This window comes from Chiloscyllium punctatum, chromosome 35 (genome assembly GCF_047496795.1).
Source record: "Chiloscyllium punctatum isolate Juve2018m chromosome 35, sChiPun1.3, whole genome shotgun sequence".
Classification (NCBI taxonomy): Eukaryota; Metazoa; Chordata; class Chondrichthyes; order Orectolobiformes; family Hemiscylliidae; genus Chiloscyllium; species Chiloscyllium punctatum.
Window position 1 is genome coordinate 53,827,516 of NC_092773.1, and position 26,740 is coordinate 53,854,255.

Consider the following 26,740-nt stretch of genomic DNA (forward strand, 5'->3'; position numbering starts at 1 on the left):
GCTGGTGTGGAAGCTGAGGAGCGGGGAAACTGACCTTGTTGCATTTGCAGGGGTGGGGTTCAATGGCAGTGGTACTTGACGTCGAGAAGCTGCACTAGAGCGCTTCATTAATCCTGTGGAGTTACTAGCTCAAAGGAAAGAGGTTATCTGGGACATTCTGAGTTAAACTTAGTCATCCTGGAAACACATGTGGCAGAGGCGGAGGAATTGGGAAATAGGGAGGTCGGATGGGAAGAGGAGTAACTTAGGCAGCTGTGGGAGTCGGTGGGCTTGTAATAAGAGAACGGGGTTCACCTGACCAATCTCAACCATCACCCTCCCTTTCCTGGACCTTCCATCACCATCTCCAGCGACCAACTAACCACAGACATCTAATAAAACTCCACCGAGACCCACAGCTACCAAGACTACACCTCCTCCCTTATTGCTTCCTGAATAAACGCCACCCCTTCTTAAATATACTTAATGTCCCAGCTTCGACAGACCTTTGCAGTGAGGAATTACCACAGATTTCTTACCATCTGAAAAAAGGAATTACTCTTCGTCTCCATCTTGAAAGAGTGAGCTCTTTCTGGGGTTTTATGCCCCCGTTCCATATTTTTGCACAAGTAAACAAAGGAAGTGGCAACGTTAATTTTTGAGGGTAAGGAATGTGGAGTGGTGCATTTCTGATTGGAGGTCTGTGGCCAGTCGTGATTCGCACAGATCAGTGTTGTAATTGCTACTTGTTATTTTCATTCGTAAGTAAGATGGAAATTTCCAGAACCTGATTGGTAAATCTGCCGTCGACACTTGGAAAGGCATGTTCTAATTAGTGATATTTGAGGGAAATAGTGGGCAGTGAGGATATATGTTGAAGTTTACAGCAATATGTTGATCAAATGGAATGCTGGACAGAGAAATGGAAAATTCAATTTCATCGGCAGAAATGTGTGGTGATGCATTTTGGGAAGTCAAAAGGAAGAGAAAATTGCACTGCAAATGACCAGACTCTAAGGAACATTCATATACAGTGGGGTTATGGAAAATCATAGCTCTCCGAAAATAAAAACACAGCAGGATAGATAATACGGTATCGGAATGGCACGCTTCCCTTTCTCTGTCACAACATTGAGTCAAGACATTTGCACGATATGTTGTGATCTAATAAAACTTCAAATCGGCCACTTTTGCAATGTTGTGTGCAATTCACATCGCCCCAATATAGGAATGATGTGGAGGATTTGGAGAGGATGCAAAAGAGTTTACCTGTTGCCTCGATGAGAATATGTTATGATAAGGAAAGTTTGGACGTAATTGAATGTTTTGCTTGAGTGTCGGAGTTGGAAGGTCGACCTTATACAGGTTTGTAGCATCACATGAGGTGTGGATAATGTGGATAATCGGAATTTCTTTGCCAATGTGGAAATGTAATATTATAGGACTCATCAGTTTACGATGAGAGTGAGAAATTTTAAACGAAATGACTGAATAAAGATTTTTTTGTCTAAAGTGGGGTGAAGCAACCCATAAGGTGTGTTGAAGCGGACATCTGAGCAGCATTTTGAAGTAGCCCTTAGATAGAAACGTGAACGGGCAGAGAATAGAATCGTGTGGACCACGTGCAGGCAGATGGGATTAGTTTGCAATGACATCATGGTCAGTCAAGCTTTGGTGAACGAAATGGCCTATTCATGTGCTTTCCTGTTCGATATTCTACCTTCCCAGCATTTATTTTCTCAAATCCCTTCAGAACCTTGGATCTTTCATCAAGTTTATAGATCATTCTTTAAAATGTCAATGTGTTCAACCTTAATATATTCCAACTCTTGTCATCAGAAAATCCCTTCATTCCCATGATTAGTCGAGTGAAAATTCTCTGACCCTCCTCCAATGGAAGAATATCGTTCCTTTGGTACCCACGCTGTTCATGATATTGTAGGTGTGGTCCGACTCGTACCTCAGCCTGGATTTTCTAAACACATTTTCCAAACAATAGCTAACCGGTGACGTCTATTGTCTTGTCGACCTAAATCCTGTTTAGCAGGTTTTTAGGGCTAATTGGAACATCAGAACATGGGAGTGAGGGGCATCAAATGCAATCCTTTGAAACGACTCTACCAGTAAATATGGTCATGGCTCATCTCTTTGTGCTCCCCGAAGCACTATCCTGTCAATACATCATTGTCCCTCAATCGCCTGTCTATCAATAAACAAATGAACTCAGCTTCGATAGAATTTAAATTTCCGACCAACACAAATTTCTCGGAAGGAGAATTATCAACTGACTGAATTCCTAATTTGTGAATTTCTTCTCTGTTCTGACTCAGAGAGTCGCTGTTTCATTTTCAAATTCCACTCCTCCAGTGATCACAACAGATTTCAATTGTAATCAATTTGAAGACATGGTAAATGAAAAAGGCCTCAGACTGCGTCAGGTTCAGTGAAAGGAACAATCAGGCAGGTTTTTATCGTCAACCACAATAAAATCTTAGAACCTAAAGGAGGAGCATTGTAGATCTGTGGTCAGCATTGCTGCCTCAGACCACCAAGGAGTTGGGTTCATTTCCAACATAGGGCGAGCCGCTATGTGAAGTTTGCACAATCTATCAGTGTCTGTGGGTTTTTCGTTCAAATGATTCAGTTTCCGTCTGCAGTCCAAAGACATGCAGATTAGACTGAATTGGCCATGACAAATTGCCCATTGTCCTCACTGTCCCTCCCTCTTGCACATTCTCTAATTCTCGATTTCCCTCTCCCAGATTACCACACAGCTTCCGTAGTTATGGGCATACCTGTCATTGACAGGAGAACAGTGTTTGGATGGGCTCACATGATTTTGTAAGGGGAACAGAGTCAGAATGGTCTAACACGAGAGTGCCAAGTGAGCAGAGTAGGGGTGGGAGCAGAGGTAATTGGTCAGAAAACAGAGGGGATGGTGTCACAGGCTATTGCTAGGAGTATGATGCGGGATTGTAGCCAGAGAGCATTACGATTAGAAGAGAGTGGGGATTAGATTATCGATCATTTCTGGGGTATTAGCGTGGGAATATGTTCACAGGCCGTTGCCAGGTGAAAAGAGTGTTGGCGGGGCCGGAGGCTATTGCCAGGAGATCCGTGTTCTGACGAACACACGTGCCATAGTTAATGGAATGATTTGGAAATCAGCTCACTGGCTGTTGCAAAAGAAACATTGCAGTTATGTGCTCTCAGGCTGTTGCCAGGATGAAATAAAAAGTGATATGTTCACATGGGATTCTTTGTAGAAGAGAGTGGGGATTGGTTCATGGGCCATTGCGAGGAGAACAGGGTGGTGATGGTTTCACAGAGAGTTTTTAGGAGAGTTGACTAGGGATGGGGTCACACACCATTGTTCGGGCAACAGGGTGGGAATGGATTTATCGAACTCTGCTCGGGTAACTGTGTCGGGATGGATTCACAGCAGATAGTTTGGCGAACAGTGCAGGGATAAGTAAAGGCTGTTGTTAGCAGAACAAAGTGTGGACGGATTGAAGGTTGCTGCACCGAGAACCGATTGACGATGGATTAACGGTCCGCCTTTAGGACACCAGAGTGGAGTTGGAATCCACAGGCTGTTGGGATGGTAACAAATTGAGGACAGGATCACATTCCGCTGTTAAAAGTACAGATTTAGGATGGGGTCACGTAGCAGTGCTTGGAGGACAATGTGGGGTTGTAGTCACATGCTGTTTCTTGGAAAACAGAAAGCCGATGCGTTCACGGGTTTGCAAACTGAAAGGAGAGGGATTGACAGTTAGGTGTTCTGAGATCAGGACGGGGTTCGGTGCACACGCAGTTGCTAGGAGAAACAGGTGCGGCTGTCATCACAGATGTTGGATGTGGATGGTACACAGGCCCTTGCGTGGAAAAAAAAAGTGGGGATTGGTTCAAAGGCAGTTTCGACAAGAACAGTGCAGGGACGGAGTTAAAGGTTATTATGGGAGAAGAGAGTGAGGATAAGGTCACAGACAAAAGCTCAATGAACAGAGTGAGAAAGGGTTTACAGGCCGTTGATAGGACAGAGTGCAGGTGGATGGCACGCTGGCTTCCAGAGTTTGGACGGGTTCAAAGGCAGATTCAACGAGAACTGAGTGGGGATGGGTTCATGGTCACTGGTAGGAAAACAGAATGGGGATGGACTTTACAGTCTGTTGCTAGTTTAATAGAATGGGGATGGGGTCTTAGGCTGTTGCTCGGGGAACAGATTTGTGATGGGTTCAGCTGTAGGTGCAAGGACAATACAGTGGAAATGGGTTCATAGACAGTTGCTCGGAAAACAGAGTGCTGATGGAATTCAAAGGCATTTGGGAGGTGAACAGAGATTGAGAGCGGTCACATACTTTTGGTGGGAGGACAGAATGTGAATATTTGTCCACGCCACTGCTCGCAGGACACAATGGGGATGTATTCACAGGGTATTTCTTGGCGAACTGAATGGGAAGGGGTTCACAGACAGTTGCTCGGAGATTAGGATGTGGATGTAGTGGCCGTTGCTGGGAGAACAGAGTGTGGTTGGTGCTACCGACCGTTGCGACTTTGAGCGCATTTAACATGCGGATAATAGGCTATTGCTTTGTGAACAGAGGGGTGATGGGTTCACTGGCCGTTACTGTGAAAATGGGAATGACCTGCACAGGCTGTTGGTCGTGAAACACAGTGGGGTTGGGTGTCACAAGCCTGGGGAACAGAGCAGGGATTGGTTCGCAAGATTTTTGCTTGGAGAACAGAGAGGGGATGGTGCCACAGGTAGTTTCCTAAGAGGACAGAGTGGGGATAGAGTCACACTCTGTTGATTGGCAAACACAGTGGTTGGTTTATTGGCAGTTAATAGCAGAACAGAGTGGGGAACGTTTCAGAAGCAGCTGGTAGGAAAACTGAGTGAGAATGAGTTTACAGGCCACAACAAAAGGAGAAGAGTCAGTCTGGGCTCCCAGCACATTGCGAGCAGAAGAAAGGGAGGATGTATTCATGAGGAGTTGCTCGGAAATCATTGTTGGCAAAGGTTAGTAGGTGGTTGTGAGGAGAACAACTTGTGAAGAATTGACAGGGTGGGAATAAGACGCAGTTGGTACGTGAACAGAGAGAGGTTGGGATCACCGGCCATTATTATAGAAACAGTGTAGGGAGTGATAGAGAGGTCGTATGGAAACAGAGTGCAGATGGTTTCACAGGTTGCTGGTCGCTGAAAAGTGTGACGATTGGTAAACCAGGCCATTGCTGGTGATAAGATTTGGGACCGTTCATGGGTCATTGCTCGTAGAACAGATTGAGGGTGGTCTCACTGGCTGTTGTTAGCAAATCAGCGAGGGCCTGAGTTCACAGGCGATTTCTGAGAATGCAAGAGTGTTCTCTGAGTGCAGAGCACAGAGGTAAGAGAGCAGAATGGGGATAGAGTCACAAGTAGCTGCCGGAGGAAAGAATGGGGGCAGTGTCATAGCCTATTGCTCGGAGCACAATGTGGTTTTGGAAACACAGCCGTTACGACATGAATAGATTGGGCATGAGTTCACTAGCCATTGCATGGGCGGCAGAGCAGTTGTGTGTCCAATGCTGTTGCCAGACGAAAATACTGCGGCTATGCTCACAGCACGCTTACCGGGGCAGTGAGGTCTGCAGATGTGGAGCTCAGAGTTGAGAGTGTGTTGCTGGAAAACCACAGCAGGTCGGGCAGCATCCAAGGAGCTGGCAAATCGACATTTCGGGGCTGAGCCCTTCATCAGAAATGTTCCTCTGGGAACAGACCGGGGTTGGGTTCACCGGATGTTGTTGGGATAACTGAGCGGCGATGGGTTCACAGGCTGTTCCCCAGGGAACGGAGTATGGTTGGGTTCACGTGCAGTTTTTAGGAGAACTGAGTGAGGATGGGGTCAGAGACCACTCTTAGAGAAACAAAGCGGGTTGACTTCACAGGCCAATTCCGAGGGGAACAGAATGGGAATGATTTCACGGGGCATTCCTAGGGGAACGGAGTGGAGATTGGGTTCATAGGTCGTTGCCAGGAGAACAGAGTGTGGATGTATCCCAGGTTGTTGCGAGGATGGGGATGGGTTAATATACTGACTGGAGATAGGCTCACGGTCCATTGGTAGGAAAACAGTGTAGAGATAGACCTTTCAAGCTCTGGCTAAGGAACAAAGCAGGGGATAGGGTCAGAAACTGTTACTACTTAGAACAGAGTGGGGAACACAATTCCGAGGAGAATAGAAAGGGGATGAGTTCACAGGCAGTTGCAGGAGAAACAGAGTGTGGATTGGTTCAACGACCATTGCACGTGGAGCAGGGTGAGGAGGTTTTCATAGACTGTAGGTGGGAGATTGAGGGGGATGGAGTCACCGGCTCTTTCTCAGGTAACAGAGTGGGGATGGGTAACCAGGCTATTGCGAGAAGAGCAGCGTTGGGATGGTTTCACAGGTAGTTGCCATAGAAAATAATAGGGATATGTTCACAGGCTAATGTTAGGCGAAAAGTGAGGACATGGGTTCACTGGCCGTTGTCAGGAGAACAGCCTGTGAATGTATTACAGATGTTTGCTAGAGTGTGGACAACTTCATTGACGGTTCCTCGGAGAATTGTGTGGGGTCAGGTTCACAGTCCAGTGGCAGAGAAACAGGGTCGGGATGGACTTTTCAGGCTGTTGCTACGATAATGGAGTGGCGTTAGCGTCACACGCTTTTGCTCGAGTAACAGAGATGTGTTTAGGTCAGCGATCGGTGCTACGAGAACATGGGGGAAGGGGGTCATAGGCAGTTCCTAGGACAATAAGTGGAGAGGGTCATCAATTAACGTTGCTAAGGAAAGAGTGTCTGGATTGGTTCCAAGGACATTTCATGAGAAATGAGTTCCGAATGGTTCAAAAGTTGTTGCAAAGAGAGAGGTTGGCCATAGGTTCACAGTTAGTTCCTACTTAGAACACTGTGGGGAAGGTTTCCAGGCCGATTCCAGGAGAGTAGACTGCATTGGGTTTCCAGGCATTTTCTGGAAGAACAAGCTGGGGATGGGGTCGCAGACCGATCCTATGGAAACAGTGGGAATTGTTTCAAGCAGTTTTGCTGGGAAAACCGAGTCAGGCGAGTTCACAGGCCATTGCTAGGGTAGCAGAGTGGCGATCATTTCACCGGCCATTGGATGGAAAACCAATTGGCGATGACCATCACAGGCTGTTGCCAGGGAATGGACTCACAAACTGATGTGAGGGGAACGGTGTGGTGATTGAATCACAAGCATTTGCTCGGACAGCACATTTGGGATGTGTTCACAAACAGTTGTGATAAGAAAAGAGAGGGGATCGGATGACCATTCTTTGTGACGAGGGATTCGAGGCTCAGAGAACAGAGTGAGAATGCTTTCACAAACTGTTGATAACAGAATAGAGTTTTCACAGGCTGTTCCTTCGCAAACAGATTGGGGAAGGGTTCAAAGGCAATGGCGAGGAGAAAAATATGGGAATGGAATCAAATGTGGTTTTTCGAGCCACACTAAGGTGAAGGGCTCATTGGCCGGTGCCGGAGACAGCGTCTATATGGCTTCACAGGTCGTTGCTATGGAAACAGGCCTGGGATGTTGTTGCGAGAGGCACAGAGAGGGAATGCGTTCACAAGCTGTTGCTCGGAGGGCAGAGTAGTTATGGGTTCAGAGGCCGTTGCTCAGGAAACAGAATGAGGTCATGGTCAAACGCGGCTGCTCATTAAACAGAGTGTGGATGGAGTCACAGGAAGTTTCTTTGAAACAGAATAGGATAAACTTCACAGACTACTTTGAGGGAAATAAGCAGGGATGGGGATACAGACTGTTATGACGTGAACAGAATGAGGACACTTCACAAGCAGTTGCGAGGAGGACATGGTGTGGACGTGGCCACAGTTAGTACTAAGGAGTACATGGTAGGAAAAGGACCACCAGCCATTGCGAGTGGAACAGCGTGGGGATGGTTTCAAAAGACGCTGCCAGGGAAACTGGATGGCGATTGGTGCACGGGTTGTTGAGCGAAGCACAGAGTTGGGATCGGCTCACTTGCAGTTATTAGTGAAACAGTGCGGGATGCATTACCAGCCATTGTCAGAGCCATGATGGATTATCGGGTAATTGCTGGAAAAACAGTATGTGATGGGTTGACAAGCTGTTTGGGGAACAGAGTGGGGACGGGGTCACAGGCCTTTGTCAGGGTAACAGATTTTGGATGGGGTGCCAGGGTGTTGTAAGGGCAACAGTGCGGGGATTGTTTCACAGGCAGTTGTTAGTAGAGAAACGTTTGGATATTGGAGAACAGAGTGGGCATTGTTCCATAGGATGTTCCCGGGCAGCAGAGTGGATATGATTTCAAGTAACGTTGCAAGGGAACACGGTGGTAATGGTGAAAGTGTTAAGCGATACTGTACCTTTAAGAAAGTTGAATGAAAGCAAGGACTTAGAGAAGGAATCTGTGTTCTTAAAAAAATTACTGTGTAATTCTTGGTTCAGAATATCTTGCACTGGCTGTGTTGCCAGGGTAAAATAGCACATTCACATTCGAACAATAAGTTTAAATTAATGCCAATCTCCAATCAAGTTTAAGTTTAGTACATTGACAATATTAAGAACCAATGGAACGAGTAGATGCTTTGGAGTTTAGACCAAGAAAAAATGAACAGCTGGGGAGAACTTCCAAACCACCAGCATGTAGAGACTGCCCGAAATGCAGCTCTCTTAAAAGTATCATTATCTATCAATAATCTGTGCATCAGATATCGCTATGAAGAAGAAGAATATCTGCAGAAGAAAATTGAACAGGAAGTTTCGACAGATGCCTGATTCTGAAATGTGAATTTTTTGGGAAATCTTACTGGGGTGTTTATGGGAATAATATTATTTAGAGAAAGGAAGAGATAGTTTAGAGGAATGAGTTGCAAATACTTGCTTGTTAATTATTTTCTGTTGTTCTTTAAGAAGTGAACTTGTTAATGTTAACTTTAAATAGTTATTTGCCTCTTGAAATTTTACAGATTACTGCATTGGACTAATCTTTGTAGTGATGCTGGTTGGAATGAGCAGTGTTGCAGTGGGGGTTTACTCTGTGTCGTAACAGTTTGTGGGCTTGTCGGCTGGATTTGAATGGTTTAGGTCGTTGATTGGTGATTTGAACAGGTTTGAACATTTTCAATAGATTTTGGGGAAATGGCACAAAGTTTGCAGGTATCTTCGACAGTATAAACGGCAACTGCAGGCTGCAGCATGACATAGGCAGGTAACCGAGCTGGCTTGAGAAATGGCAGATGGAGTTCAACCTGTATAAATGCGAGGTGATGCATTTTGGTAGGTCGAACTTGAATGCTGCGGAAAGGATTTAAGACAGGATTCTTGGCCGTGTGGAGGACCAGAGGGTTCTGGGTGTGCAAGTACATAGATCCCTCAACGTCGCCACCCAAATGGATAGGGTTGTTAAGAAAGCATATGGTGTTTTGGCTTTCATTCACAGGGGATCAAGTTTAAGAGCCGTGAGGTTTTGCTGCAGCTCTGCAAGTCCCTCGTGAGACCACACTTGGAATATTGCATCCAATTCTGGTCGTCTTACTATGGGAAAGATACAGAGGCTTTGGAGAGGGTGCAAAGAAGGTTTACGAGGATGCTGCCTGGACTGGGGTGCTTGCCTCATGAAGAAAGGTGAATAAGTTTGGACTTTTCTCTCTGGAGCGAAGAAGGAAGAAAGGAGACGTGATCAAGGTGTACAAAATAATGAGTGGAATAATGAGTGCAAGTCAATAGCCAGAGAGATTTCCTCAGGGCAGGGTTGACTGGTTCGGTGGAGTCATAGTTTGAAAATATTAGGAGGAGGTTATAATGGAGACGTCAGAGGACGGTTCTTTGCGCAGAGAGTTGTGAATGCATGGAATGCGTTGCCAGCTGTCGTGGTGGAAGCAGAGTCAGTGGGGACAAGTAAGCGACGACTATACATGTTCATGGATAGCAGTGAGGTGAGGGGTGGCCGAGTTCAGTTGCCATATTTTACATTAGGATTAAATCTTGGCACAACGTCGTGGGCCAAATGGCCTGTTCTGTGCTGAATCTTTCGATATTCTATATGCTATGAAACGACAAATCCGAGCAAATTTAAACACTTGCAGATCCTAGATCTTTATGTAAAGTGTACATGAGACAATGTGTTTAATTTTGGTGATTTGCTGTTGATTCAAACTGAGAAACATGAGAAAAGAGAGAGAGTAAATGGAGAGAGAAACCAAGAGAGAAGTTGAATTACGGAACTTGCAACTTAGTCAGCAATTCAAGTTCACAGGTAGGAGATAGAATGAGAAGGTAGTGACATGTACAAAGTTGTCATAACTCTGCTACATTTTGTTGAAAAATATATTCCTACCTTCTTTATTTCACCTGGGGAATTGGCAAGGCAGATGGAGTGCTCCCAGGATTCATTTATAATGCTAATTCCGAATAACCTGTTCGGCAGTGATAGTGAGGCATTTGCCGTGCCGGCAGCTGATGAGTCAAGAGATTTTAAAGAGGTTAACCAAGCTGTTTTAATTGCTTATCAGTTGGTAACAGAAATATATATATAGCGGTTCAGAAACACAAGGAAGGTAGTAATTCAGGCTTGCGTCGAGTTCGAAAGAATTAGACATAGTCATTTTGATACTTGACGTGCTTTGAAATTAGATCACACGATTGAGGCTCGAAGAGATTGTTCTGCTGAATGAGATTAATAACTCACTTCCGGAGATTGTAAGAATTCATGTGGAGGAACAAAACGTTCAGAAAGTGAGAAGGCTACCAGAATTAGCCAATGAATACATGTCGGTGCATAAGAAAATCTTCCGGCCAAACTTTTGTCCGGTCATGGACAAATGTTGGGAGAATGGGAGACCCTACACTAAGAAACAAAGAGTAGAGAACACTGGTAAGTGTTCACCACAGGTTAAAGAAGCCCAAGAAGGTGGACAAGAGGTGAACGTCCTTAGTTGTTTTCACCATAATGGAGTGGGACACTGAAGTTTACGGTGTTGGTGATTTCAGAACGTCTCTGTCAAAAGATGTTTTCAAAGCCTGAAAGTGGGACATGCATGGACACAGTGCTGGTCGATAAGTAAAGACGCAGTGGGAAAACATTCCATAAAAGAAGCTTCACCAGTGGCATGAGTACAGGTTGGAAAGGAAATCCCAGAAGAGCAGAGGAGCTGTACGAGGTTGTACAGCTGAGACAGGGCTGGGTATGGAATTAGTACCTTATCTCGAGAAACAATTCGCTTCTGTGGTTCAAGTTTATCAGACAGAACGTGGAAGATGGAAAACTAGGTAGAATTTTGAGACATACAGGATCTAACCATGCACTGATAGTAAGGGATGAGTGAAAATGCACTCTTCCTAATCTGTCACTCGAGAATATCCTAGTTTGTGGGATAGTTTGACAGAAAGTTAGCGTATGCCTATGGAAGTTTAGGTCGTAATATCAAATCAAGTCTGGGGAAGTAGCAGTGTGAGTGTTTGACAAAATGTCAGTTGCAGGAATTAAGTTTGTCCTTGTGAATGACTTGGCAGGATCCAAGGTCGGGGTGACACCAATTGTTGTGAAGAAGTCCAAGAAAGACCAAGAAACTGACGAGGTAAAACAGAAATATCTCGGTATTTTCCCAGACTGTGTGGTAACCCGATTTCACTATCGAAATGACAGCACGAAGTGAGAAGTAAAGAGAAAGATGAAGAAGTTGAGGTTCAGTCAGAGGACACCCAGAGAGTCGAGGATAAATCGTATGCTCTGCCCCAGAAGCAGGCGAGGACAAGTCTCTGGATAGTTTCAAGAAAGAAATGGATAGGCCTTTGAAAGATAGTGGAATCAAGAGTTATGGGAATAAGGCAGGAAAAGGATACTGATTGGTAATGATAAGCCATGATCATAATGAATGATGGTGCTGCCTTGACGGGCCGCATGGCCTACTCCTGCACCTCTTGTCTATTATCTATTGTCTACTGATACCTTGTTCGACTTAACGGTGCAGTTGAAACCTGAATATGATGATTGTTGAGATGAGAGAGAGAGGTTTTATTAGTCTGGATCACGTTGGCATTAGTAGGGTAGATATGACGGGTATGCGAGAGGTTATAAAGGTGGACAAATCCCCAGCACCGGACGTGAGCTATCCCGGGTTGCTAAGGGAAGCGAGAGAGGAAATAGCTGGGGCACTGGCAGATATCTTCGTGGCATCCTTAAATACAGGTGAGGTGCCGGAGGACTGGAAGGCTGCTCATGTTTTCCCCCTGTACAAGAAGGCAAGCCAGGATATTCCAGTAACTACAGACCAGTGAGCCTGACGTCAGTGCTGCGAAAGTTTCTGGAGAAGGTACTGATGGATAGGACCGACATATATTTAGAAAATAGTTGGAAAATCAGTGATAGGCATCATGACTTTGTGGGGGATGAGTGGAGATCATGCCTTATCAAATTAATAGAGTTCTTCGAGGAAGTGGACAGTTTGTTAGATGAAGGGAGGGCTGTTGATATCATACACGTGGACTTTAGTAAAGCAATTGATATGGTTCCGAATTGTAGACGAATGGAGAAAGTGAAGTCAGATGGAGTGCTGGATGTTCTGTATAGGTGGATAAAGAACTGGGTCAGCAACAGGAGACAGAGAGTAATAGTTGAGGGAGGTTCTCGAAAGGTAGAAAGTTGACCATGGTTTCCACAGGAGTCAGTATTGGAGCCACTGTTATTTGTGATAGACATAAATGATCGAGAAGAGGACTCTGTTAGTATGAGCAGCAAGCTTGCAGATGACACAAAGATTGGTGGAGCAGCACAAAGCGTAAGGGGCTGTAAGATATTTCAGGAGGATGTAAATGGACTGGACAGTTGGCCGGAAAAGTGGCAGAGGGCTTTCAATCCAGACAAATGTGATGTGATGCATTTAGGCACGCCTAATTCGAGAGTGAATTATACAATGAATGGAAGAGCTTTGGAAGAAGTTGATGGGCAGAGAGATCTGGGAGTGCAGGTCCATTGTGACCTGAAGGTTGCTGCACAGGTGGATAGAGTGGTCAAGAAGGCATATAGTGGGCGGCACGGTGGCACCGTGGTTAGCACTGCTGCCTCACAGCGCCAGAGACCCGGATTCATTTCCCGCCTCAGGCGGCTGACTGTGTGGAGTTTGCACGTTCTCCCCGAGTCTGCGTGGGTTTCCTCCGGGTGATCCGGTTTCCTCCCACAGTCCAAAGATGTACAGGGCAGGAGAATTGGCAATGCTAAATTGCCCGTAGTGTTAGGTAAGGGGTAGATATAGATGTAGGGGTATGGGAGGGTTACGCTTCGGCGGGGCGGGGTGGACTTTTTGGGCCGAAGGGCCTGTTTCCACACTGTAGGTAATCTAATAGTACGGTTGCCTTCAGTGGACCGGATATTGAGTACAAGAGCTAGCAAGTCATGTTATCATTGTACAAGACATTAGTTCGGCCTCATTTAGAATACTGGGTACAGTTTTGCTCTCCACATTAGCAAAAGATTTGGACGCTTTGGGGAGGGGGCGGAGAAGGTTTCCAAGGATATTCCGTGGTATGGAAGGCGATATCTATGAAGAGAGTTTGAGGAGGTTTGGTTTATTTTCACTAAAAAAAGGAGATTGAGGGAGGGCTTGATTGAGGTTTTAAAAATCAAGAAGTGTATCGACAGGGTGGATAGAGACAAGTTTTTTTTTCCCCAGCGTGAAGGATTCAATAACGAGAGGTCAAGATTTCAAGGTGAGGTGAAAAGTTTAAGGGGGAAACACGCTGCAAGTACTTCACACAGAGAGTGGTGGGCGTTTCGAACGCGTTGCCAGCAGAGGTGGTAGAGCCAGGCAGGGCAGATTCATTTAGGATGCGTCTGGGCAGATGCATGAGAAGGTGGGGAACAGAGGGATACAAATCCTTCGGAATTGACCGACAGATTTAGACAGTCCATTTGGATCGGCTCAGGATTGGAGGGCCGAATGTTCCTCGGCTGTAAATTTTCTTTGCTATTTGTTATTTAAATAGGTAGATGGCAAGCCAATGTGTATAGTCCTGAAAAGCTAAGGGAATTGCAGCAGCGAGAAAGGTAATAGAAGACACACAGACACACACACGGACACGTGTGCGCACACACACACACACACACACACACACACACACACACACACACACACGTCCTCGGGTGTGGCAAGTAGCACATGACATGTATGTAGGAGGTCACCGAGAGGCACAAAGGTTTCAGGCTAAGGCACAAAAACATATTTTCTATGCCTGGAATGCACAAAGATATGATTAGATTTTGGTCTCTGTGTAGTATATTCAAATTGGTAGGTAAGACACAGCGGCAATAAAATCTGCACATTTATTGCTAATGCTCATATTTGAAGGTTATTTCACTTGCATTATATTTGAGGGTATCGGTGCCCTCCAAGGAAACAGGCGAGAGAAATAGCTGGAGAAACAGTTGTGACTTGCTGCTCTGCAGGATGAGCCATCAAAGTCAGGTGATGTGGATTTTGATGTTCCTCAAAATAGATTAGAAGTCCTTGAGGAGTGCGATAACTAAGTAAGTTATCTGTCTCAGGAGGATAAACCTAATTCGAAAGATTTCTCACTGCAGTACAAGGACATATGTACCAATCAGATGGGGAGGACTAATGCCACTGTACAGGAAGTAACAAAGGGAAAATTGCTCTGACAAAACAACGCACCCATCTGCTCAATACATCTTTGATAGTCTTGGTTACGAAATCAGACGGGACTCCATTATTCTGCGTGAATTATCCGAAGGTCAACATCGCTACAAAACCGCAATCATATCTAATTTCGAGCATGGAGAAAGTCGAACAAGCCAGTTGCTTCGCCAATTTGGACTGAATGCGTGGTAACTGACAGGTACTTTATCAAGATGTGAAAAGAAATTTCTGTGCTTGTAACGCCAAATGGTTATATCAATTTAAAGTGATGCCCTTTGGAATGACGAATGCACCCGCCACATTCCGAAGACTCATGCACAGTAATGTGGGTGGGTTAGCAACCTGTGTACGATGTAGTGATGACATGGTACAGATGGCTGAGCTCTTTGAACGACGACGGGAAACAAAACTGGTAATAAACTTAAACAAAACTGAAGGGACGTTCTTGTTAAACAGCATCGGTCACGGGGGGTTGATCCTAGAGAACTGAAAGACGAAGGCCATTTCAGCAATTTCCACAATCAACCTCGAAGAAAGAGATGCTTCGAATTATCAGACTCAGCACATTCCATCGGAAATTGCTTCCAGATTTCCGCAGTGTAGTGGAGCGTTTAACCGCTTTGCTGAAGAAGAACTCAACGTTTGCAGAAGCAGAAAAATTCCAGGCGGAATTCGACCATTTTTACATAATATTAAGCAACAAAACAGTTTTACCTACACCAAACCTTTCAGAACCTTTGAAAGTCGGCATAGATATTACTGACATAGGAGTTGGAGTTGTAATTGCACAGGAAGATGTGGAACAGCTGGTTTGAAATTTTTCGAAGAAGATCAACATCCAACAGAGGAAATGCTACACGAACAAAAAAAAACTATTGTGTTTGGTACTGGTCTTACAACATTTTAATGTGTATGTCGCGAACAATGTGTTGGAGACGGTTCTGTGCACGTGTCACAATCCCCTTACGTTCACACAACGCGTTGAAGTCAAGAGTATGCGACTATTTCGTTGGACCTTAAGCTTCAGCCCTCTAATTTAAATTTCGTACACGTTGCGAATTGTAATGCTTGAATTTCAGGTGTGTTGTCGTGGGTTTAACTGATGACGTTTCGATGACGTCTGCATTTACTGAGTGCTGTATGCTCTATACAGTTATACGAGTAGAAGTTAAAATGAACGAAAGTTGAATTTATCGGTTTGCGAGGGTAATGTGTTTAATGAAAACAATAAAATAAAATCACTGTTTAATTATGTTTGCTATTTTTTTCTGAAGGCGGGAGGTGTTATGAATCGGTAAAGAGTCCTGTAGCTTTAAGACAGTTGAAATCTAGCAGAACAACCTGACAACACAAAGTGTTCTGAACTGACTATTAATCCAATTGAGTCCAATTGTTACAGAATGTGGATTGTATTCACTACTCATTTTCTCTTTCTTCATTTTAAGCTTCTGCTTCCAAATAACCTTTGGAGAAGTAAATTGGTGGTTACAAAGACATCTTAAATTGCATGCATCTTTCACATCTCTTAAAACCTCTCGACAACATAACCTTGTCATTAAAATAATTGATTCCTCAAACCATTTGTAAATTCCCATCCTGAACAGAGCGTGATGGATTTTGGAAAGTCCTTTAACATGTGAATGGTTGGCACTCAAACGAAGAGATGTATTTGTTTCTTCTGAATGTCTCTCAACATATTTATTTTATAATCTCATTTTTAAAAGAAGTGGAAGATATGAAAACTGAAGGGTTTTCTCTGATCCCATTTCTGTGCTATCTTTTCAGCCACAAGTTCCATCAGGACAGCTTGCCTTGAAGAACGATGTCATTCTTTTAGAGGTGAATATCATTGAGCATTCATCTAGAATTCGACACCTAACTTGCTTTGCTGTGGTATATTGGTCAGGTCCTGTTGTGATCCCTTCACAGTGGATGTAAATCCATGACCATCCATAGATCTGCTCCCAAACTTTGCCATTGTCCAACTTGTCGTACCTTTAATAATGAGCATCTTAAATCTGTGAGTTAGTTTGCTGTTCTTTATTCCATTCATATTCAAGAGACGGTTTCACCACGGCAGATCCCTTTAACTATGTGCTGCTAATGTATTCTACTCGTATACGTGGCCTCTTTCGCAAGCATCACTTGCAATCTCCAAAGCTCCTGCTAGCTTTCATAAATCGTGCTCACTCTTAGACACACGATTCAGTTTGCTACTCTTATCCCAACCGCTCCCCACCCCTTTATCTCTCTCTGTCAACCTTGAGAGTCTTTTGTCAGTCCAAAACCTTCCTTGATGGATCATTGCAAAAGAGTTGCGGAGAACATTAAGCAATACAGCAAAGAATCAGGCCAAAGATGCTGTGCTGAACATGACACAGATTTAACTAATTCCTTCTGCATGCCCTTGTTCCCTCCATTCATTGTATCATCATGTGCTTATCGAAACGCCACTTAATAGCCCAGATCGTGTATGCATCCACAACCACACCTTTCAGCATTCTCCAGATTCCTCACACTCTCTGTGTGAAAAATCTTGCCCCTCATATATTCATAATCTTCACACTGAACAACCCTCCCTATATATTTCACCTTGACTGAAATGTACAATCCTCCAGGCATTCCAATCCTCCGTGCTATTGTGACCTCCGCCATTCACTCCCCCCGCCCAATCGCTGTCAACTTCTGCAGTCACTCCAAATCTCCCTATTTCTCTCACTTCCTCAAGTCACTCCAGCCGACAATGATGTTTTCACCTCTTCCAGTCATTCCAATCCTCCCTCATGCTGTCACCTCTTAAATTCATTCTAGCCCTAAATGTTTTTCCCTCCTCCAGTCACTCCAGACATTCCTACCTCGGTAACCTCCTCCACTCACTCCAAACTTCCCTATCGTTGCCACACCTCCAGTCACTCCCACCCTACCTGTCATTCTACTTCCTCCAGTGATGGCAACGTTATAAGTAAAAGAGTGAAAGCGGAAGCAGGGTACTGAGTTAGATGATCAGTCCTGACTGCATTAGACAGAGGGGTAGGTTCGTGGGACTGAATGACATACATCTGCACCTCTACAAAACACTCTCTGTTTGCATGACTTCCTTCAGTCGCTATAACTTTATCGATATAAAACCCACACGACCTGCTCACGATGGAAATCTCTCAGACAGCAGAATATTTCTTATCTCTCCATCAGTACTCACAGCCCTGCAAATCTGTTTTATCCTCCAACCCAAAACCTTCCCGAACTTTATGACTTCTTTTAGCTGCTGGAACCGACCCGATCTCTGTAACTCCATATCCTCCAGCGTCCATAGCTTTGTGTACACCTCCAATCCCTACAGCTTTTGTCGCCTTATCACACACACTGACAACTCTTCCTGAACTGTGTCTTTAACTGTTACGGTTAACTTATCCTACAAACCTCCCTGTTTGAATGATCCTTTTTAGTTTATCAGTCCTTCCTGTGTCTGCAACCTATACGATCCTCCGTAGCACTCCTTACGTCTGTAAACTACTTCGTTCCTCACACCATTCTCTGTGTCTGTACCTACCCCCTGCCCTTATATCACTACACATCTGTCAGACCCAAAGCTGTCCCGACAGACTCTGCATTCCACTGTCTTTCTAACAGCCCTCAGGCGCTGCAAGTCAGCCTATAATCTGTAACTCTCTGAGCTGCAATAACATTCCACCATCTCGGTATGCTCCTGTACTCTCTACAACCCAGCCAGCTTCTCAACCACTGTCTCCCAGTGAAACTCTGTAACATTCCCTCTGTGTTCCCTGTTTCTGTCCAAAACATTTCTGTCTCTCTGTTAACTCATCCAACCCCTCCACACCTCACGATCTCAGTAAACTCCTGCAGATCCTCCATTCTTCCATCGCTACCGCAACCAATCGCAGCGCGTGTTCCCCTCATTAAATCCTAAAGAATTGCAGTGGCTTGACGAAAGGCTCCTGCCCGATAAGTTGATCTTGCTGCTCCACGGATGCTGCCTGATATGCTGTGCATTTCCACACATCTTTACACATTCAATATCGAGTAAAATGGTTCAGGAACATATCATCCTCCTTGTCTGTGCTTCCTCTTCAATCCCCCACAACTCCTCTATTTCTATAATCTCATGCAGCCCCGATAATGCTGCCTTAGAGTGCCACCTAAGTGTGTACTCACTCTAGTCACTATAAGTCACTTAACTCTAACATCCACCAGATTCTAGTACCAAAATGTCCTTGTCTCTCATTTTATTTTCCCTTTGTTCAAGTATTCATGTTTCTGTAACCATTTAGTAGAAGCCATTTAGACATATCGAGCACTAACTCAAGTAAGTATTTCCAACATCAACAAGCTACAATAACTTTCATTTGCCTCTTCAGTTCCAGCATTTCTGCCGACAATTTCCAGTAACCTATCTCAGGGCCTGCGACTTTCTCAAGTTTCCATATAAATGGTCCCAACCTCTACGGTGCTTTCAATCACTGGAAGTCCTCTGTGCCCTCTTAATCTCATCCTCGTTTCTGCTGCCTTGTAGGTAGGAAAGCGACCCTATGAGGCACCAATGATGTTCCAACTCTCATCTGAGGCTTGATGGCGACCGTAACCTGGGAGTCACAAAGGCCGAGAACTTGAAAACGATTCGAAACATGTCGATCAATATAGATCGGCAGTGAAGCTCAAGATCAACTGGTAAAAGTGAGTCAAGTTTTCCCTATGAGGAGGCAGCCTGGATTGGTAGCTGGAGAAAAAAAAAAATTTGTGCCTGGGTGAGAAAGAGAGGGTGACATTCTGAGTCAGAATGTAGTGGGAGCTGAAGAATGACACTTGCCTGGGAATCACAGTGATGGTGATTCTTTCAGGGAGCAGAATGCAGTGCGAGCTGTCGGATTACACGAACCTGTGAACAGCAGAGATGGTGACAGTGTGAGGGAGCAGAGAGGAGTGGGAGCTGGAAGATTACACGTACCTGGAATTCACAGAAACGATTTTCCTGTGAATGACAAGAGTGGAGCAGGAGTTGATATATTACACGTGCCTGGCAGTCACCGAGACGGGGAAGCTGCAGGTGGAGTGGTGGTTGGACGGTTGCTGAGGAGTCACAGTGACTGTGACCCCGTGAGTAGAAGCGAGCAGATTGGAATGGGAGGTGGAGGTTAACACGTGCCTCAGAGACAGTAAGCCTGTCAGAGAGCAGAGTGGAGTGAAAGCTGGAATACTAAACGTCCCTGGAAGGCACAGAGACGACGACCCTGTGAAGGACCAGATTGGAGTGGGAGCTGGACGATTACTCGTAACTGGGAGTCGCAGAGGCGGTAAACCTGTGAGGGAGCAGTGTGGAATGGAAGCTGGAGAATTACACTTACTTTAGAGACACAGAGTCGGTGAGACATTCAGGGAGCAGATTGGAGCAGGAGCTGGGGCATTTCACGTACCTGGGAGTCACAGAGACGGTAAACCCGTGAGGGAGCAGAGTGGAGTGGGAGCTGGAAGATTTCATGTTCTTGGGATAAACAGAGAGAGAGTGACGCTGTGTGCTTCGCATCAGTGACTCACCGCTCCCAGCAGGCTCCTGGTCCAAGATGATTTCGAGTTACTGCTGCTGCTGAAAAACAGAAATGGAGCACTCCCACGCCCGAGGTAACTTATAAAGGAAATACAATATTTCCACTTTCATTCTGACTTTTTATCAATCAACTGACTTTATGTTGATATTTTCTAGAATAACCCGATAAATTGAGTTTCAGATAAGGCCAATTCCACTCATTGGACCATATATCTCATCAACACACTGCCCTCTCCACTGCAGCTACACGTCACTCATCTCCAATGTTTTGTAATGAGGATTAACAGGGTCGCTTGTTATAAACAGAATCAAAGAGATACGATGAAATCCTTCACTATCTCTCAATGGTTACCAAATTGCATTCCGAACTCCTTATTCCCATACCCTCACCTCTAGCCCTTGATTGTCATGTTTATATATTTATATATATGTGTATATATATATATATATATACACACACATATATATTATATATACACACACATATATATATACACACACACATACATATATCTATATATTTACTCACACATACATATATATATATATATATACACAAACGCGCACACAAACACATGCACACATATGTTTATGTCATAATGATAACCAATAATTCTGGCTCCACCGCTCAATAGGCAAGATTATTCCAAGTACTCACAGCATTAAATAAAAATCTCCTCACCACGATAAGAAATCGTGAGTAATTTTAGATATTTTGTTGCTGTGAAAGCCAACAGTTGTGTTGGAAAAGTTGGAGGACCAGCAAGTTCAACAATTGTTTGCCTCGTATCATAAAAATGAAGTCATGTGCCGTGAAGCAGCATTCTGCAAAAATACTGGTATTCCCAGTGAAGTTGGATGTCAGTATACACTGTGTGTCGGCCTTCCCTTCTTCACGGAACAGTGAAGGTTACTGAAGATTTCAGGATTGTGTTTGACAGATCCTCAATGGACCCTTCAATGGGAACAGAGAGAAAATGTTTTTTCGGCTACCATTTGTTCAATCATAATGATTGCAAATTGTGTAATAGGCTCGAGGGACCGAATCGTGAAAGACACCTCCCACCTCATGTGATATTATCTCGGTCAACCTCTTGAGGCTGTTGCACAGACACATAAAGATATCATCCGAGGAGTCAGGACAATTAGAATCAACACAAAAACAGTTACACAAAAGTCGACGAGGCCATTCAACACTCCTCAGCTTCTCCACAGAAAGGCAGAGCCCTTTTCAGACAACAGGAAAAAATATTTAGATAAACTGTTAAGTTGTAATGCGAAGATTTAACTATTCGACTGCATCCAAGAACGGATCAGCAAATATTTACCGTTGGGTCAAAAATTTGGATCAGGGAAATGTATGGATCAGAGCTCAACTCGCTCACACAAGAACGCAGTCATTAAATAAACTGTCAGATGGATGGAGAGAGTGTGAAATGGGATGCAGAAATGGCAAGTAAATTCGAAAACATAAATCAAAAAATAGTACAGCGTGAGGACATTACCTTTACAAAGGATATTCCAGCTTAACTTTCAACCTTAAAGATGGGATTTTCTTGATTTCCAAAGAGATCGCACCGGGAATGAGAGCAGGTATGATGCATTGGCATGAAAGAAGGAGCTGCGATGGAGTCATACCGACTGGGGAAAGTTCACTTGGTCGGACTTGGGACCAAATAATACAAATGTATATTTCAACTCAGAGAACGAGAAAATGCAACTGAGAAGAGAAACAACAGCCGAATGCTCGCTCTTTCTTTTTTCGTTTCTCCTCACAGTAAACTCGTTGAGCTGAAAGCCTGTCACATTGTTGGGACACCTTAATGAGTCCCATAGATATTTCATTAAAGTCTTCCAACTGTCTGTAGCAAAGAGGAAGTGAATCGAATGTAGCTGTACGAGAATGAACTTCCAGAGGCAGGATCTTGCCTGAAATTGATAATTTTACAATGCCATTCGTTTGAAACTGTCAGTTTCGCTTTTGTCAATACATTATCTATTACTTCGACAAAGTGCTTCAAGGAATAATTTCTTGGAATTTTCATGTCAGTTCTTGCAATGATGCACTGACACGTCTGTGTGTGCGTGTGTGTTCCTCTGTGCGCGTGTCAGGTCAGTGTGCCTGTTTGCATCAGTGTGTCTGTGTTTGTACCGATGTCTAAGTGCGTTAATGCATTTGTGCGTGTCTATATCAGGTGTATGTGTATCTACGTCAATATGTCTATGTTCAAGTGTGTCTGTATCAGTATGTGTTTTAATATTTGCATGTGAGTGAGTATGTCTATATCAGAATAGTTGTGTCGTGTCAGTGTGTGTATGCATCAGTATTTTACAGAACTGTACATGCATCAGCAAGTTTGCATATTCAAAACTGTTCATCAGATGTTTTTGTGTCTTTGTTGAGGAAGATGATCTTTACAATAAACCAGTTATTTACTGCTGACTGAAGAAACCTGGCTGACTTGTTCTTCACACTGAACGTCATACCGTCATATAATTAGCCGTAACAGTATTCTGATGTGTCGCCGGGTCCTTGGACCTTAAAGGTTCACTCTGCTTTCTCTGGCAGATACTGCTAGGCTTAAGGTTTTCCAACAGTTTCAGTGCTTGTGTGAGGCTATATCATAGGACAGTTTGCATAGATTTTTTGTTTGTGACCTGATGATGGGGACTGAAAAGGAAAGAGTAATCATTCGAAAATTCATTCGGACAGATATGAAGAATATTTCGTAATGATCTTTGGAATGTAGAATTCTGTGGCACACAAATGCTCGCATTGGGTGTCTCTAAGTTATATGGAGGTTCCTTTACATTTTTGACCGATGAACCATGGACAGACAGAGCAGCATGGGGAAGATCACAAACGGATCTGTGAACCCCTGTCAAATCGTCGTTTCACAAAGCATCCTACGTCGGCAACTTCTGCTTAATTTATTGGTCATAGTGTAGACCAAAATTCATTCCGTACATTGCATCTGTAAATTTCCAGGGTCAGCTTTACATGCATTCTTATCACCCTGAATTCAGCGTCAGACCTTGTTTTTATTTGGATAATTACATCAGCAAAAAAAAAATCCGTTAATCATAGATGATCTGTCATCTCATTGAGTTATTTTGACTTTTTTTGCTAAACGTTATATAATACCTCTTCACATATACGCTGCAGTTCGTCAACTGACTTTCCCTTTGGTCTATTTTTACGGCTGACTTTAATTAATTCGTAATTCAAACAAAACTTTGTTTCTGCTTTGCTACTGTTTCAAGCTGATGGGTACGGGTTGGCAGCGTGGAATAGGGCTTCCTTAGTTGGCTCAAAATGACAAGCAGACAACCAAATAAGAGAATCAAAACAACTTACAAAAACGAATGTCAAAATGACTCAAATTCCATGTTCAACAGAGAGGTCCTTTGCATACAAAGGAATTGAATTCAGCGCAAGTTATACCATTTCATTGGGTCTGAACTTTATAACGCTCGAACCGCTGTACAGAGTCCACGTTCATGGTCAGGAAGAGAAATAAAGAAAAAGTCCATTCACTCTAAAAATAGAGATTTCCATAATTCTGGAATTGAAAAGATTCAGAGTCAGTGTGAAAAAGATGTGGGAATGTGACTCTTTGGTGTAGGTAAAATTCAGATGGACCCGAGAAATGTAGTGAATATTAATATGGAATCCTTAGCACAACAAAAGCCAGTGTAGGTCAGTGTGGACAGAAGTGATGGGTGAACAAGACTCTGAGTAATTGGAGATCTAGGAAACCAAGTTGTGAATGAGCTGAAGTTTTTCGAGGTTGGTTGGAATGTCGTTGAGACAAGAGTTGGAATATCTGAGTCTGCAGTCATCCAACCGACACGCATGCATGTTCCAGTCGCAGAAAACGCATGCAGATGGTAATCACCTGGTTTTCCAGTAAAGCAATTCATACCCTCTTGGACTCAATTTTCAGTTAATAGCTTCATAGCAAAATTTCTGTTGATGAGAATCCAACACAGCAAATTCAGTTGTGACTTTTTTGTATTACTAGAGGTAGAGCAAACAAATTTTCTCATTTTTACATCTCATATTTAAGGGTATTTTATATTTCTAAATGTCCTTTCTTACTATTAGCACTCCCTTTGTCTTATGTTTTGGGCACACCCGTTATATTCTGTCCTGTTGTACTTGTCCCCCTGAGAACTTTCTCCCCGTACATAAACATCCATATGCAACGATGAATGTTTGTTTTTTTTAAATATACTGTTTCATTTCCGTTGAGTAAATAGGACGAACCATCTCCACAATTTACTTCGTTTGTCTATGCATAGCTGTTGCCAGACCTGCAAAGTTTCTCCAGGATTTTGTTTTATCTAATTCTTAGCATTTGTAGTGTTATGACACAGGGTAAACCCTTCTGCAAATTTGAACTAGACACGCAGGAAAGCTCGCATCGTCCCGTGGTCCCTTCAGTTTCGAGTGGCAAGGAGTTATCCCAAATATCATTATTTAAAGAAGAAAAAATGACACTTTTTTTCTTTAAGCCCAAAAGAGAAAATTAAACAACAACTTGTTTCAAGTCTTTTCTCTTAACACTATTTTTACCTCAAAACCTACAGTATTAGTACGATAAAATCACCATAAACTTTATGACAAATCGATTTTCGAAACCATTTGTCGACTTTAGTTTCGAACATCTTTTGGACGTTTCTGTAGGTCGTCTTCGGTCTTCTACTGCAAAACGCTCGTATAGTCAGGTATATTTCAGAGAGCTATTCGGCTGGTAGTCTGTTGGCGATTGGCTGTTCTTTGCTGTTATAAAAGTACGACCTTATTCATAACTTCTAAATTTTCGTTGCAAATTTGATAATCATCTTGAAATCCCAAATACTCTTTCTAAATTTTAAGATGCATGTCTCTATCTGTTATTTTTCCCGACCACAAGTCACCAAGAGTAAACAAATTTTCTTACTTAATTTCATTTCAGTATCTAGAGCAGTAACCTGCAAGGTTTGAACTCCACTGGATTTTCTCGCACGCCACAGACACTCAAATCTGTCCAATTCACACACCTAATCTGTCTAAACCTATCCAATTCAGCAATCCGAGAACCAAAATGTTCCAATCCTTGCGATGACCCCCGAAGACATTGGACCGGATCATTGGTTTGATGTAATCGAAAAGAGTAAAATTCAAATGCGATTGGATTTTCGTATTTGGGACATAATTTAAACTGATTGTCCGAATTTTAATTTGTTGTATACATACCATAACAATGTGGCACAAGCATTTGCTTTACAACCAAATTTTGCATTTTTCGGTCTTTCAGTACACTCTGTGCCAGCCAGAAATTTCATCTCCTTTAAAGGTACAGTACTTCTTGAGAACTTTATAACAACTCCCCCATTCCTTGCAAATAATTCATCATGAAGAAAAGATGGCTTCATTTTTTTGCTTTGCCATACATAGAACTTTAACCTAAGTTCATCTTAACTTGTGTGTGCATGTGTGTGTGTTTGTGCACAAACATTGGATGGAAACGAATTCTTGTCTAAATTTTGTCAGTTAAATATCATAAAGCTCATCTGCAATTACATTGTTACAACTCCTAACATTTATGTCTGCAAATTAAAAGTCTGTAACATAAGACTCCAACGAAATATGCTTATAATCTTGTTTTGAACGCATTCCAAGAATATCAAGGCTATTGTAATCCACGAACACAATTTTCTCTGGCGAGTTGTTTGTGACATGCACATTAAAATGTTCTAATGTCATTACCAACTCAATAATTCTTTTTCAGTCGTGGAGTTTCTTCTTTTCTGGTGGATGTTGAGTTTCTATGAGAAGAAACCAACAGGCAGTTCAATGCTGTCATCATCTTCCACGAGCAATACAGCTCAAACTCCGATGTCAATAACAACTTTGAACGGTTCGAAAAGTTTGTTGTAATTAAAACTGACGTGATGGTTAATATTGCATTTAAATGAGCAAATGCCTCCTGGCATTGTTTTGTTCGCGGAAATTTTTTGTTCTTCTTCATCAAATCTGTTAATGGTACCTCTCCATTGCTGATCTTAAGACGATCTTCTGATAGAATCTGCTTAGTCGCAAAAATCAAAACATGTCTTTGTTCGAGATTGAATGAAAACATTCCTCTACGGCATTCGTCTTTACATTCCATGGGATCAAACTTCCATGACCGATGTTATGCCTCAAGAACATCACCATTCCTTTCACAAAGTCAGTTTTGTGGATGTTTCTCACTGCTTTTGCTATTGTTAGTCGTTCAAAGAGCTCTCCCACTGTACCATGCGATTTTTCCAGGATTCACCAAAGGTCACAACATCATCCAGATAAATTGCACTTTTTTAAAAAAAACCCAGCCAACAGCTTTGCTCATCAGTCTTTCGAATGTGGTCGGTCCATTCTTCATTCCAAAACTCATCACTTGGTATTTAAATAACCGAAATTTATTTCATCATCTCTGATGAAGGAACCTGCCAATAAACACCCAGGCTTTCTAACTTGGTGATGTTAATA